This window comes from Pseudorasbora parva, chromosome 24, assembly GCF_024679245.1.
Source record: "Pseudorasbora parva isolate DD20220531a chromosome 24, ASM2467924v1, whole genome shotgun sequence".
NCBI classification, from domain to species: Eukaryota; Metazoa; Chordata; class Actinopteri; order Cypriniformes; family Gobionidae; genus Pseudorasbora; species Pseudorasbora parva.
Window position 1 is genome coordinate 26,807,130 of NC_090195.1, and position 15,359 is coordinate 26,822,488.

Consider the following 15,359-nt stretch of genomic DNA (forward strand, 5'->3'; position numbering starts at 1 on the left):
GTACTTCCGCTCAATTTTCATTTTCCTTCAGTACTACGTCTGGGACTGCTGTGTAGTCTTAGGTTTTCTCCGAACAAATTTTTACCGGTCCAATCAGCGAAAAGAGGGAGTGGCTGAGAACGATGACGTTGATGTCGAGCGCTAGTTTGAGATGTAGTTCAGTAATGGCGGCGGAGAAAGATGCAAACTAAACCATTCATTGCATTGTGGCACCGCTGCCGAATTTCCAGAAGTTAAAGCCGGAGCAATTACAGTCTTTGCTGGGGTTTGTTGGTGGCCCTCCAACAGGGTAAATTCGGGAAAAGTTTGATTTTCCAGATCGCTTCGTTAGAGATGAAGGAGTTGGCTGAAGCTATTCGGACGGTAACTGTTTCTCGTGGGGTCGGAAGGTATTGCCATAATTTAAGTTACAGGGACTGGTCAGTTATTTTATTGCCGTCCGTCTCTCACCACCCGCGTAAAAATCCCCGGCCGAGTTACCGACTGCTTTTGACAAACGCAAGGTCGTGTTGATGTAATAGCTGTCCGAATCCCCATCTCTGAGTTTTCAACAATAAATCACTTCAAAATTCACTGTTTGTAATCATTTTTGACCACTGCAGAACACCATACAGATGCTTTGCTGTTATTAGGATGCATTTATAGACTTGTATTTCCTTAAAATGCTGGCAAGTATTTAGAAGAGCAATATATTTAATCACCGCTCAAACAAATTAAAATAAAAGCACTTAAACATTTGAATTGGTCCGTTATTTATAGCAGCATTTATTATCATACCAAGCATATGACATTTTATTTACAGCATACAATGATGTTACGGACCACGTGAGCGCCGCGTTCCCGATCACAAAGCTTTCCTGTCCACCGTGGCGTGAATAAATCACAATCCGAATGCACGAGTTTTAGGTTTTATCCTATAGTTTTATTACTGAGGTGGCATGCACATGTGCACTTTTATTTTGTCGGATTTCCATGAGTGAAACAGGCGAAGGGCGCATGACATACATCACGACCAAACGTCAGCGATTGGTTATGGCAGATCCAGAGTGGCTCAGGGCAGATCAAATAGTTTTAAACCTCAACAGGGTGCCGCCTTCGCGGAAATAAACCCTTGTCAATGGAGAGTGGCCAGACTCTATGTACAAATGAAATGTACGAGAGTCTGGTAAAACCAGGCTAGAACCAAAGTGCTGTACAGGAGGTATAAAATAAAAAATTAAAAAATAAGCACAAAAACAACACACACAGATGACATACACAACTTACAAAGCATTATCAAAAGCTAAGGAAAACAAATACGTTTTAAGCGCACTCTGAAAAACACCCAATGAAGGACAGGTCTTTACAGACAGCGGAAGGTTGTTCCAAAGCCTAGGAGCTGCAACAGAGAAAACCCGGTCACCTTTACATTTTAAACGTGTTTGTGGAACCACAAGAAGCAACTGATCATTTGAGCTCAGAGACCTGCTGGAGTGACAGCGGCTGATTAAATCAGTAACATACTCAGGGGCTAGGCCATGCAGAGACTTAAAAACATACAACAGCACTTTATGTATGTCATGTAATCCAAAGTTACTTTTCACTGTCACATGCCGCGTCTCGTTCCCCTTCACAGGGAACCAGTCGTAACCCGAGACGCTCCCTTTCCAAGTAGAATTCCGACACGGTGTCTGGACAATTACTATCCAAGTTACAATCTCACTATTGCTGTTCCATACAAGGGGAAGCCTGATCCGTACTCTCCTTGGAAGGATGGTGAATAAGCATAGGGCATGAACTGTGTGCTAACAGCACATAACTCTTCAGCTAGCCTATAAGGGAACCATGGGGGAGCTAGGTTCTGCCCCAATATATAAAGGCTGCAACATACTCTGCAAGAACAGAGAAAAAAGTTCTCGCAGCCCTGGTCTGGGAGTTCTCGCAGCTTGTTCTCGACACATCGCCTGAGCAGAACTTTTTTCTTGCGGGTGTCCGAGAACTATTGTGTGATTGGTCATACATTTAAATTGGGCGTGGTTAATGCGGAGAAACGCAGATGATCGGCACCTGCTTTTGGCACCGTCCCGTTTCTCACACGACCAAGCTAAGTTTCACCTGTTCTTGTCGCTGGTCATTACATCTATTATTTCCATGTATGAGGGTTTGCAGAAAATGCCTGCATGAAGGAACGCACTGCCCGAAACTCTTTGATCGACTTCCTATTTTGCTTGACGCATGTTCAAAAAGCTGATGACGTATTTCGCAGGCCTCCTCTTATACTCACGGCACTCAGTTATGTCATAGTCTGCTGTTGGCCAATAGATTGGTGTGATTGGCACACGTTCAGACACTGGTCACGCTGAGGGTGTTCCCCATAGAATCATCTCTAGACGCTAGTGGCGGGAAAACAGGAACAAAGGAAAAAGGTATAGGAAGTATAACTAAACTAAAACAGAACATACACATGACAGTGAAAGTCTTTACAGTTTATCTACAATGTTAGTCTTTAAATGTGAACTGCAAAAACTGTAATTGTTTCTTTACAAATATCTAAATGAATTTCTAGTTTCATTTAACATTCAATTTGTTTGCTTTACAGTTTATAAAATCCTAAAACGTTCTGTGTAATGCTACCATTCAAAAGACTGGCCTCAATAATGTGTGTATGTAGTGTATATACACAATATGTATGTATTTACTCTGAAGGGTTTAGATAGGTAATAGGTAAGACAATGTACTGGGACAGGAGAAGGTAGCTCTTGGTTGTCTGTTAACAGTGATAGTCTCAAACTTCCTTGTTACTGACCCCTAGACTGGGGAGGTTTCTATTAACATATCTCTGTCTTTCAGGAGCCAACATGTGTTTCTGCCATGCAGGACACTTCTCCAAGCTTAACAGACACAGGGACTGGTTTTGTGACCTATGGGGTTGGGGGACGCCTAATTTGATGGCTCTCCCAAACCAAAGATGTTGGGCAGAACTAATTCTAAGGGTCAGGTGTAAGGAAATCAGGACAGATAGGAGGTTCTAACTTTTTTCCATGTGTGGAAAACTACTGAGAAGGATTGTTTAGACATTGGGGGTATAAGAGATTTTGGCTTTTGTTGTGTTTTCAGTTATCACTCTGCAGACATTCAGGAGGGCTGTATGACTGTGACTCTTCTTGCAAGAAAATAAATCTTTATAAAGACAATTGGCTAATGTTTGTCTTTTATTCAGAGAAGCAACAGAGTTATTTTTTGCCATTACAGTGGGCACTTGCTGCTTCAGTGTACCCTGGTTGGCAAAGCATAGGTGGTGTATATATATGGCTTTGTCAATTCAGGAGTCATTAGACTATGACATAATGAAAACAGCATACGTTTTAAGAGCATATATAAAAAACTTAGAGCATGGTCAAAGCAAGCCTAACAAACTTATGTTGAGTTCGCCATAGAAAAACGTTTTTTGAAAAGTGATGTCTTGCCAGTAAGTGAAGTTGGCAAATGAGGAGTTGCAATAGCCGTGCATTTATTGATGTAATTTTAAGCAGGTTATGTTTAAGTCCCATTATCCTACACTATAGAGGGTGCTTCTCATCTCTTATTTGTGCATCCTAGTTTATTTTCCTCGCATCTCAGCTCCACACTCTTTAGGATGTGAGGGAAGGATACAAGAAAAGAAAAGGAGGAATCGAATGAAGTCTTATTTGTATATTGGAATGTTTTTAATTAATTTAAATGTCACTTCAATGTGTAATTAGCTGTGCTAAAGAGATATGTTGTTAAAATTTGATTATTTAGGAAATTCATAATAAATCATAATAATATCAAAGACCTGTTGAAATAGGTGAGATATGGTTTATGCCTTTAGGGCCTTACCTTACAGGACGGAGAGTCGAGGAAACAAGGAAGCATTAGTTTAAGTTTTGAGAAGCATGACCGGACCTGGCATTTATGGTGCAGTTATTTGGGATACCTTAAATAAATCAAAAGTGACAGTAAATACATGTATAATCTTACAAAGGATTTCTATATAAATGCTCTTCTTTCTTAAAGTTTAAGTTAACAAGGTAACATTAAACAGCAGAGATGTTTTCAACACTGTTAACAAGAAATGTTCCTTGAGCAGCATATAATGCTGTAATGACTGCTGAAAATTCAGCATTTCCTTCATAAATATTTTTTTAAACATTATACATTACCAATATTACTATTTTTACTGTATTTTTAATTTTGAAACTTTAAAGCTACATTAAAAAAATAAGTCTTTATGTAATATTCTTATGCATGCTTTCATGACCAAATATTAATTAAGAGACTACATCATATATACCTGCAATTCTGTACTTGATAAATGATTTTGTCACACAGCAGAACCGTTTCTAATCAACTAGTAAAGGCAAACAGGTGCATGAACAAGCTTTAGATTGACAATATTATAACAACTTCCTTTAATAAACAAAAACATCTTAATCTGAAAATTATAATGATGCTGATGCCGATATATAAAAAAGACAGATGACATAGATAAACTGCGTAAAGTTTTCAAAGTCTCATACCTGTAGGAGTGTCTGTGTGTGCTTGGTCCTCTCAGCACCTGTCTGTGTCCTTCATATTCCCTCAGCAGCTCTGTCCTCTGCACTGCTGTCTTCCTCATAGTCAACTCCCCATCAGCAGCAGCGTAAAAAGCATGTTTTCGGTCTGATTGTTAGTTTCTCTTTTTCTTGGAAAGACGCTGTCTCATCAATCCAACTTTAATCTGCTTAATCTCTCTCTCTGCACCTCCTCCTGTCAAATGTTTTCCTGCCAGTCTCACAGCATTTCTCAATTACAAATACACTGTGCATAAATTTAAATGTTTCCTATGTTCCCCAGGAACAAACGACTTAAAAACATTGATCATTGGCTGTCTGATGCACTGATAAATGCTAAAAGACGGTGATTATTATTAAGATGAGCAGCATATGGTTTAAGAACCCTTGTCTAATGTGATTGGCTGTAGTTAGTAAATGTCTAATAATCTGATTGGCTGTTGTGTTTGTAGTAAAGACAAGAACAGGAGGTCACTGGAGAAAATCAGATTACAAGACAAGGATGAAAGGGAGCTTTAGAGTGTGTGTGTGTGTGTGTGTGTGTGTGAGTGTGTGTGTGTGTGTGTGTGTGTGTGTGTGTGGGTGTGGGTGTGGGTGTGTGTGTGTGTGTGTGGCCTGGTAATCCCAACGTTATGGGGACAAAATGTCCCCACAAAGATGGTAATATCCGAAATCCTTGTCCTTGTGGGGACATTTGTAGGTCTCCACGAGGAAACCATTTTATAAATCACACAGAAGGAGTTTTTTTGAGAAAGTAAAAATGCAGAATGTTTCCTGTGATGGGTAGGTTTAGGGGAAGGGGCAGTGTAGGGGGATAGGATGTACAGTTTGTACAGTATGAAATCCATTATGCCTATGGAAAGTCCCCATAAAACATGGAAACACGACATACACACGTGTGTGTGTGTGTGTGTGTGTGTGTGTGTGTGTGTGTGTGTGTGTGTGTGTGTGTGTGTGTGTGTGTGTGTGTGAGCCTGTTTATGTGGTTTATGAGGACAATTATGCCTATGGAAAGTCCCCATAAAACATGGAAACACGACGTGTGTGTGTGTGTGTGTGTGTGTGTGTGTGTGTGTGTGTGTGTGTGTGTGTGTGTGTGTGTGTGTGTGTGTGTGTGTGTGTGTGTGTGTGTGTGTGTGTGTGTGTGTGAGCCTGTTTATGTGGTTTATGAGGACACAAATTTGTATAACTACATGGGTATTACACTGGTATTACACTATAAATGTGGTTTATGAGGACATATTATATGTCCCCATAATTCAAATGGCCTTAAAAACATACTAAATGATGTTTTTTTGAGAAAGTAAAAATGCAGAATGTTTTCTGTGATGGGTAGGTTTAGGGGCAGGGGCAGTGTAGGGGGATAGAAAATACGGTTTGTACAGTATAAAAACCATTACGCCTATGGAGAGTCCCTGTAAACCACATAGACCAACATCTGCTTAAACAGTGGATTTGTCTTGATTTACTTTGCATTTAGATAATAAAAATGAGCATAATAATCGCCCTTTAAAAATATTAATCACATTTTTTTTTTATAAGAAAAATAAAGGCCTGAGTATAATTTATTTTCTGTGTTCCACTCCATCTCACATACAGTCACGTCTGCACAGCTATTTGTGGAAGGACCAGTTCAACACATGCACAGCACAATTGCTTATTTGTACTCTACCAGATGTCAAAGGGCAAAACTGAGTTGTCAACATACTTTTATCTTAACAAAAAGTGCAGAATGCAGAAAAAAAGTATACATTGGGCAATTAAGACAACAAGCGTTCATGGTCTTATACAGTATGTTAATTCAACTAATCTCTTCCCTTTCTCTTTATTTTATAGTGTTCTACAGATATAGATTGCAAAAGGTATTGTTCATTTCTACATCTTTTACAATCAAATCCAATATCAGTATGAGTATGTCAACCATGCCCATCATTTTTAAGAGTGCAGAGCAGTCCTCATCTACTGAATTCTCAGATGAGCTCATTACGGCCCTTGCTGCTGGGAGGTGGAGGCCAATAATAGAAGTTTCACACCCCATACCTGAGTAGCCTGAGTATGGGGACCTCATCTCTGGCCAGTGTTGAGGAACATTGGAGGGAGGAGAAACTTCAATGCCCACATTCCTGGTCTTCAGTGATGTATCTAAAAGGCTCAGTCCCAGACATCAGACTTCTCAGATGCAACAGTGAAGACTACAAAGAAGTGGAGGCAGAAGATGACGCAGGGAGCACCCTTTTCTGCTAGATCCACACATGGATCACCTGTGCCCACCGGGTCCAAACAGGGAGCACCTGTACCTGCCAGTTCTTTGAAGGAGGGCCTCAACCTCATTCCTGATCTTCAGTGATGCATCTGAGAAGGCTCTGAACTCAGGCTTCTCAGAAACAACACTGAAGACCACAAAGCAGTGGAGGCAGAAGGCAGAGAAAACACCTGTGCCTGACGGGTCCACACAGTGAGAATGTCTGCTTGCCAGTTCAAAAAAAGGGACCCCACTTCATCCCTGGTCATCAGTGATACATCTGAGAAAGCCCAGCACTAAGGGACTTGGACCAGAGGAGAAAGTGGAAGCAGAAAAAGCCACAGAAAACACCTGTGCTTACTGGGTCCTCCCAGGACCCAGCAAATAGGAAAATTCAAGGCCTCTGAGCATCTAACTAAGTATCTGCAAAAGGTCTCTTTTGAAATACCCATGCCTGTGAAGTCTGCCTAAAAGCTGCTTACATGCTTCCCACATGGAGCACCCATCCCAGACAAGATCGCAGATAGGCGAAAACTAAAGATCACTGAGCCAATGAGCCAGGATCTGTTGCAGCAGAAGCCTCAAGCTCTTCTTTAGGGAGCACTTATGCCTGAAAAATAGGCAAAAACTAAAGATCTCTTAGCCGTTGAGACAGGAGATGCTGCAGCAGAAGAGACTCTTGCCCCTTCTCTGGAGATAGCACCTGTCTGGTGAGCACAGGGAGCACCCGTTATTGACAAGATCTCAGAGAGGAAAAATCTCAAAATCCCTGAGCTTCTGAGAAAGAAACTGTTGGAACAGAAGTCTCAAGCCTTTTAACTACATGTGCACTCATTTCAGCCAAGTCCAAACAGGTTCTTCACCCGACAGGACCCCAGTGGAAGTTCCTGTGCATGCTGGGACCCAACAGGGAGCAGCAGTGCCTGCCAGTTCTCCACATACAACTGCAGTGTCCACCACGGAGTCTCCGAAGTGTGTAGCAGTGTCAGTGCATAACACAAAGAGAGGAAAACCGAGGCTTGATGAGCGTGTTACGCAGAATTTGGAAAATGCATCAGTGCCTGTGTAAGAGAGTGTGGAGCAAAAGCAGCTTCTGTGAGTTCCTTCCATCACTTATTTCATTGTTTCATTGTAATTCACAGATTCCATTGTTCTCCATTGCTGTCTGTGAATTTATTTTTTATTTTTTATTTTTTATTATTATTGCCTGGAGGCGGGTATAGTGCATGACCAATAATCCCCAATAATCCAATACCCTGCATTGCGGATACAGGATTCATCTGAGGCTCATTTTCCAGTGTGGGCAAAAGAGAGGCTAGGAATGTTAATAATACCTGCTCTGTTATTAGGGAGTCACAGTGTTCTGAATGGGAGTGGTGCAATCAAAGTATTGCTCTCGTCCATGAACATCTCTTTATCTATGATGTCCAGTAAACGCCGGTCTTCAATGAACAATCTGACTTTATCATCCTTTGACCTTTCATAGGTGGCCTTAACTACTATGGATTTGATTGTTCCTGATCGATTGCTCCTGTCTGTCTGCCTGCTGCTGCTGCCTCATTGTTTGTAGCTCTGTATCGCTGTGTTTGAATCTCTATTTGATATATTTTCTTTGTAATTTACACTGCTAAATATAACTTACTCATCACCATATAGTGTTTAATATAGCCTATCAATTTAAATTTGACATTACTAGCTTTTAATCTAAATCACTACCACACGTTAGCTTTTCGCTAGCCTAGTAGCTTTCCATCCCAGCATCCGGGTCTCCTGTTTTCCGAGTTCTCTAGACAACTGTGGTGAGTTGGATTATTAAAAAGACTCCAGCAGACAACTGTGGTAAGTTTTGGATTCATCAACAAATATGGTAAGCCATGTCTTCTTCTCCTGTCATTGTCACTTGCACTGCATGCTACATGCTTAGCATATCTATCTCCGTTGGCGAACAGGGCTTCACATGTGATAAATGTAAGGAATTAATCAGGCTGACGGAGAAGATTTCAGATTTAGAGACACGCATCCAAGCTTTATGTGAGAGTAGTGAGAATGTAACAGCTTTAGATACTGCTTTGGATGCGACTAGCTTAGTGAACACTCATTGTTTGGTTCCGGCTGAGCCCGCGCAGCAGGGCTGGGTGACGATGAGAAAGCATAGTCGCGGATCAAAAAACCACTCTTCCGTTCCGATTAGAACATCAAACAGGTTCTCCCCACTCAGTGACGCACCCACTGAGGATCCTGTTGAAAGTGCCCTAGTTATTGGCGATTCTATTACACGGAACGTGAAAATAGAGACACCAGCCACCATAGTCACATGTTTACCGGGAGCCAGAGCGCCTGACATCAAAGCAAATTTAAAAGTGCTGGCTAAAGCTAATCGTAAATTCTCTAAGATTATTATTCACGTTGGCACTAATGATGTTCGACTTCGCCAGTCAGAGATCACCAAAATTAACATTAAAGAGGTGTGTAAACTCGCAAGAACGATGTCAAAAGCCGTATTTTTCTCTGGTCCTCTCCCTGCGAAAAGGAGTGATGAAATAGTTAGCAGATTATCATCACTCAATGGCTGGTTGTCTAAGTGGTGTCTACAAAATAACATAGGTTTCATAGACAATTGGAAAAGTTTTTGGGGCAGACCTGACCTGTTGAAGATAGACGGCATTCATCCCTCCTGGGCTGGTGCTGCTCTTCTCTCTAGTAATTTGGCACATAGTCTTAGAGCTAAACCTTGACTCACTGGGGCCCAGGTCAGGAAGCAGACAAACTGGCTAAACCAACCGTCTGCTAGCTGTCTCACGTCACCAAAGTCAGCTAAATCCCAGCACATAGAGACTCTTTCACCTAGATATTATCATATAGAGACTGTGTCTGTTCCCCGAATTAGTAAATACAAAAAACCATCAAAACCATTCAACAGTAAAAATTTAATTGATGTCCAACAAATAAACAACAGATATAATACGGATGAACAATTGATAAAGCTTGGGTTGCTGAATATTCGATCCCTTTCGCCAAAAACGCTTGTTGTCAATGATATGATTATAGATCATAACTTAGATGTGCTGTGTTTGACAGAAACCTGGCTAAAACCTGACAATTACATTACTTATTATTTATTACATTAGTGCACCCCCCGAGATTATTGTTACAAACATGAGCCACGTCTGAAAGGTAAAGGGGGAGGTGTTGCTGTAATTTATAATAATATTTTCAGTATTACTCAGAAGTCTAGTTTCAAATATAATTCCTTTGAAGTTTTGGTGCTTTATGTAACGCTGTGTAGTGTAAATGATAAATCCCTTCTGACATTTGTGTTGGCTACTGTATACAGGCCACCAGGGCACAATACAGACTTTATCAAAGAATTTGCTGGTTTTGTATCGGAGTTAGTATTAGCTGTAGATAAAGTACTAGTTGTTGGGGATTTTAATATCCACGTAGACAATGAAAAAGACGCATTGGGATTGGCATTTAGAGACATTCTAAACTCTATTGGAGTTAGACAACACGTATCGGGACCCACTCATCGCCTTAATCATACTTTAGATCTAATAATGTCACATGGAATAAATGTTGATACTGTTAAAATTCTGCAGCAGAGCGATGACATCTCAGATCATTACCTAATATCATGTATACTTAATTTATCTAAGGCTGCAAAGCCATCCCCTCGCTTCAAATATGGCAGGACGATAACCGCTGCGACTAAAGATTGCTTTGTACATAATCTTCCTCATCAGTTCCATCTCCTCAGCATTACAGATAGCCAAGATGAACTTGATGCTGCAACAGAAGCTATTGACTCTCTCTTTACTAGCACTTTAGATATAGTTGCTCCCCGGCGCTTAAAGAAGATTAAAGCAAATAATAATGGAGCGCAGCTGGAAGAAAACAAAACTAGAGGTTTTTCGCAATTTGTGGAAAGAGAGCATGATTGCATACAGAAAGGCCATAAAAACTGCTAGATCTGCTTATTTCTCAACTCTTTTAGAAGAAAACAAACACAACCCTAAGTATTTATTCGATACAGTGGCTAAATTATCTAAAAATAAAGCTTCCGCTTCTGATGTTTGTAAACAACACAGCAGTAATGACTTTATGAACTTCTTTACTAGTAAGATTGATAATATTAGGAATAAAATTATAACCATGCAGCCGTCTATTACAGTATCACTTCAGACAGAGCATTGTAGGGTCACTGAGGAAAAATTACACTCATTCACTACTATAGGAGGAGAAGAATTGGCTAAACTTGTAAAATCATCAAAATCAACAACATGTCTGCTTGACCCTATACCGACTAGGCTATTAAAAGAGATACTTCAAGAGGTCATAGATCCTCTGCTTAATATCATTAATTCATCTTTGACATTAGGATATGTACCGAAAACTTTTAAGTTGGCTATAATTAAACCACTTATTAAAAAAACGCAACTTGATCCTAAAGAATTAGTCAATTACAGGCCAATCTCGAATCTACCGTTTCTATCAAAAATACTAGAAAAGGCCGTGTCTTCACAATTATGTTCTTTTTTAGAAAGGAATGGTATATGTGAGGATTTCCAGTCAGGATTTAGATCGTATCATAGTACCGAGACTGCTCTAATTAGAGTTACAAATGATTTACTCTTATCATCTGATCGTGGTTGTATCTCTCTATTAGTGTTACTCGATCTTAGCGCTGCATTTGATACTATCGATCACAATATTCTTCTGAATAGAATCGAAAATTATGTTGGCGTTAGTGGAACTGCTTTGGCATGGTTTAAATCGTACTTATCTGACCGTTATCAGTTTGTAGCAGTAAATGAAGAGATGTCACACCGATCACAAGTTCAGTATGGGGTACCGCAAGGCTCAGTGTTAGGACCGTTGCTTTTCACCCTGTATATGCTACCACTGGGAGATATCATTAGGAAACATGGCGTTAGTTTTCATTGTTATGCTGACGATACTCAGCTCTATATTTCCTCACGCCCTGACGAAACCTACCAATTCACAAGATTAACAGAATGCATAGCTGATATAAAAAATTGGATAAATAGTAATTTTCTGCAACTTAATTCAGATAAAACTGAATTTTTAATTATTGGACAGAAAAGCTCCACAAGTAGTAACCGAGAATACTGTCTAACACTTGATGACTGCTCTGTCAAGCCCTCGTCGTCAGTGAGGAACCTGGGTGTGCTCTTTGATACCAATCTTTCATTTGAAAGCCACGTTTCTAGCATCTGTAAAACCGCATTCTATCATCTTAAAAATATATCTAAATTACGGCACATGCTTTCAATGCAAAATGCTGAACAGTTAGTACATGCGTTCATGAGCTCAAGGCTAGATTATTGTAATGCTCTACTGGGTGGTTGCCCTGCTCGCTTAATAAACAAACTCCAGCTAGTCCAAAATGCAGCAGCTAGAGTTCTTACTAGAACCAGGAAGTATGATCATATTAGTCCAGTTCTGTCAACACTGCACTGGCTCCCTATTAAACATCGCATACATTTTAAAATCTTGCTTATTACTTACAAAGCACTAAATAGTTTAGCTCCCCGGTACTTAAGCAAGCTCTTAACGCATTATACTCCATCACGTCGATTGCGGTCTCAAAACTCTGGCCAGTTGATCATACCTAGAATATCTAAATCAACTGCAGGCGGTCGATCATTTTCCTATTTAGCTCCTAAATTGTGGAATAGTCTTCCTAGCATTGTTCGGGAAGCAGACACAGTCTGTCAGTTTAAATCTAGACTAAAAACACATCTCTTTACTATGGCATACACATAGAACATTTTTAACTTTCATTATTCAATTCAATTGACTGATTGTTAGGCTGCATTAACTAGGTCAGCCGGAACCGGGAACACTTCCCATAACACCTGATGTACTCGTTACATCATAAAAAGAGTGACATCTACGCTAATGTTAGTCTCTCTGTTTATCCCGAGGTTTATCCCGGATCTGGGCCCTGTCCGGATCGGATGGTGGACCTGCCTGGACATGACCAACGCATCCTGGAGTGTCTGCTGAGCCGTGTCAAATGGTGTCTCCTCCGAATTTGCCTCTCTGGCGCGACATGCTCAAAACCCGTCTTCGGCGCAATAACTCCGATCTTTCATGTATTCATACTCTTGTGTAATCGACGCCCCATCCTAAATAAATCTGTCTCTTCCGTGATACCCTGAAAATTTTGAATAATCAGATCTAATATGATTTCCGAACTGTAAGGTTGCCAGAATAATAATCTTACACGTGTGTTAATAGGCCAGAGGAGAACTGGCACCCCGACTGAGTCTGGTTTCTCCCAAGGTTTATTTTTCTCCATCATGCCCCGATGGAGTTTTGGTTCCTTGCCACTGTCGCCTTTGGCTTGGCTTGCTCAGTTGGGGACACTAAAAATATGATTAAAGTTATTCAACTTATTATACAAATAAAATGTATGAATTAGGTCTTATTTAATTCTATAAACTATAATACTGATCTGCCAACATTGTCGCTATATGATAAATTAAAATAAGCTGATAACATCACTGTTTACTCCAGTACAACTGTACAGCCAAATCTAATTTTGTCGCAATATTATCCTGTTTGACACTGTGAAGCTGCTTTGACACAATCGTGATTGTAAAAGCGCTATATAAATAAAGTTGATTGATTGATTGATTGATTGTACTAACATTTTAATTAATCACTTGATACAATGCCCTTATAGTGTACATACATGTTTTTACATTGTACTTACAAAAATACCTGCATGTAATTACGTCTGTAATTATTTTCTGTAGTTACAGACGTAATTACACAGTTGGCACTTCCCTTACCGTTAACCCTACCCTTAAACTTACCCCTACCTGTCATGTCTGCGACCTGATCTGTCTCATGTTGTCATGTCTCGTTGTTTTGTGTTGACAGTTCACCATGTGCGCTGCCGTCAGTGTGGTGTTTTCCCCACCCCCTTGTTATTCCATCAGCACTATCACGCACCGCTCTCACCTGTGATCAATCTGACTTCCCCTATTTAATCCTCTCGTGTCTGCTGTCTTGTGCCAGATTGTCTGTGTTTGTTTACCTTGCGATTCGGCCAGCCTTTCTCCTGTCCTGTCTTGGAACTGCTCGTGTTGTGTCCCGTTTTGAGGCTCCAGTGCCTGTTTGAGTTGCTTTTAGTTTTCTCTCTCCTCTCCTGCCGCCCCAGACTGCTCGCGCGCTGTTCCTGCCCGCTTTGTCTGCCGCCCTCGGCTCTGGGCCGCCTCGCATCTGGCCCGCGCTCCTCGCCCACCAGCTGTCTCTCTCGCTGCCGGACGCTTCGCCCCGCCCTCCCGGGCGCTCCGATCTTCGCCGCGGGTTGCTTCTTCGGCCTTCCTGAAGACCGCACGGGACCGAGCTGCCAGCGCCCCCTGCTGTTCTCCTTGATAACTTTTGTTCTACTGATCTGCCCAGTTGTGTGCAACTACTGTTGTTAATAAATTAAGTTTTGTGTCTGCAACTGAATCTCGTCCTGATTCGTGACAGGACAATCTGGCCACAATGGATTCAGCAGACACCAACCCGGTTCGCGCAGCGCTCATCCAGCAAGGTGTCCTGTTAGGCCAGCAAGTTACCCAGCTTACCACCACTTCACGGGAGGTAGAGGTTCTGACTGCTCAGGTGGCCGATCTCAGTGCACGTGTTCTAGAGCTCCAGCAGGGAGTCGCGGGGGCTCAACCACCCAACCTCCCTGTGCAACCCGCTCCTCACCATGAGCCCGAACCCCATGCCAACAGCCCACCACCTTACGACGGGGATCCTAACTCTTGTCGGGCTTTTTTGTCCCAATGCTCCCTAGTGTTCGCACTGCAGCCCCACCGCTACGCCACTGAAGACTCCCGGGTGGCGTATGTCTTAACTTTGCTCACCAGTAAGGCTCGTGAGTGGGGTACAGCCGTCTGGGATGCTCAAGCACCCTTTTGCCGTTGTTTTAAAGACTTCCGTGAAGAAATGATCAAATTGTTCGATCGATCAGCAAGGGGTGATGAGGCAGCTTCCAAGCTGGTCCGGCTCTCGCAGGAGGGTCGTTCCGTCACTGACTACGCCATCCAGTTCCAAACCTTGGCGGCCTCCTGCGACTGGAATAAGGGTGCCCTGCGCGCCAGGTTTCTTGACGGACTGGATGACAGCATCCAGGACGAGATCGCCACCCACGAGCTGCCCAGTGACATGGACTCTATGGTCGACCTGGCCCTTCGTATTGAGTCTCGACTCCTTCGTCGCCGCCAACGTCGGTCTGGTAACCCATTCTGGAGGTTGGGGGAGGGCTCCTTTTCTCAAGTCACCCCTGTCCAGTCTTCACCTCTCCCCGCAGACCCTGAACCCATGCAATTGGGCCGTCTCCGTCTAACACCTCAGGAGAAGCAGGATCGTCTGGCTAGAGGTTTATGCCTTTACTGTGGGAAGCCTGGGCATTTCGCTCTAAAGTGCCCTTTAAAAGCCAAAGCCCACCAGTGAATCGGGGACTCCTGGTGGGCGCATCTCCTTGTGTTAATACCCCTGGTTCTCGCACGCTGTTACCCGTCTCCATCCAGCATGAA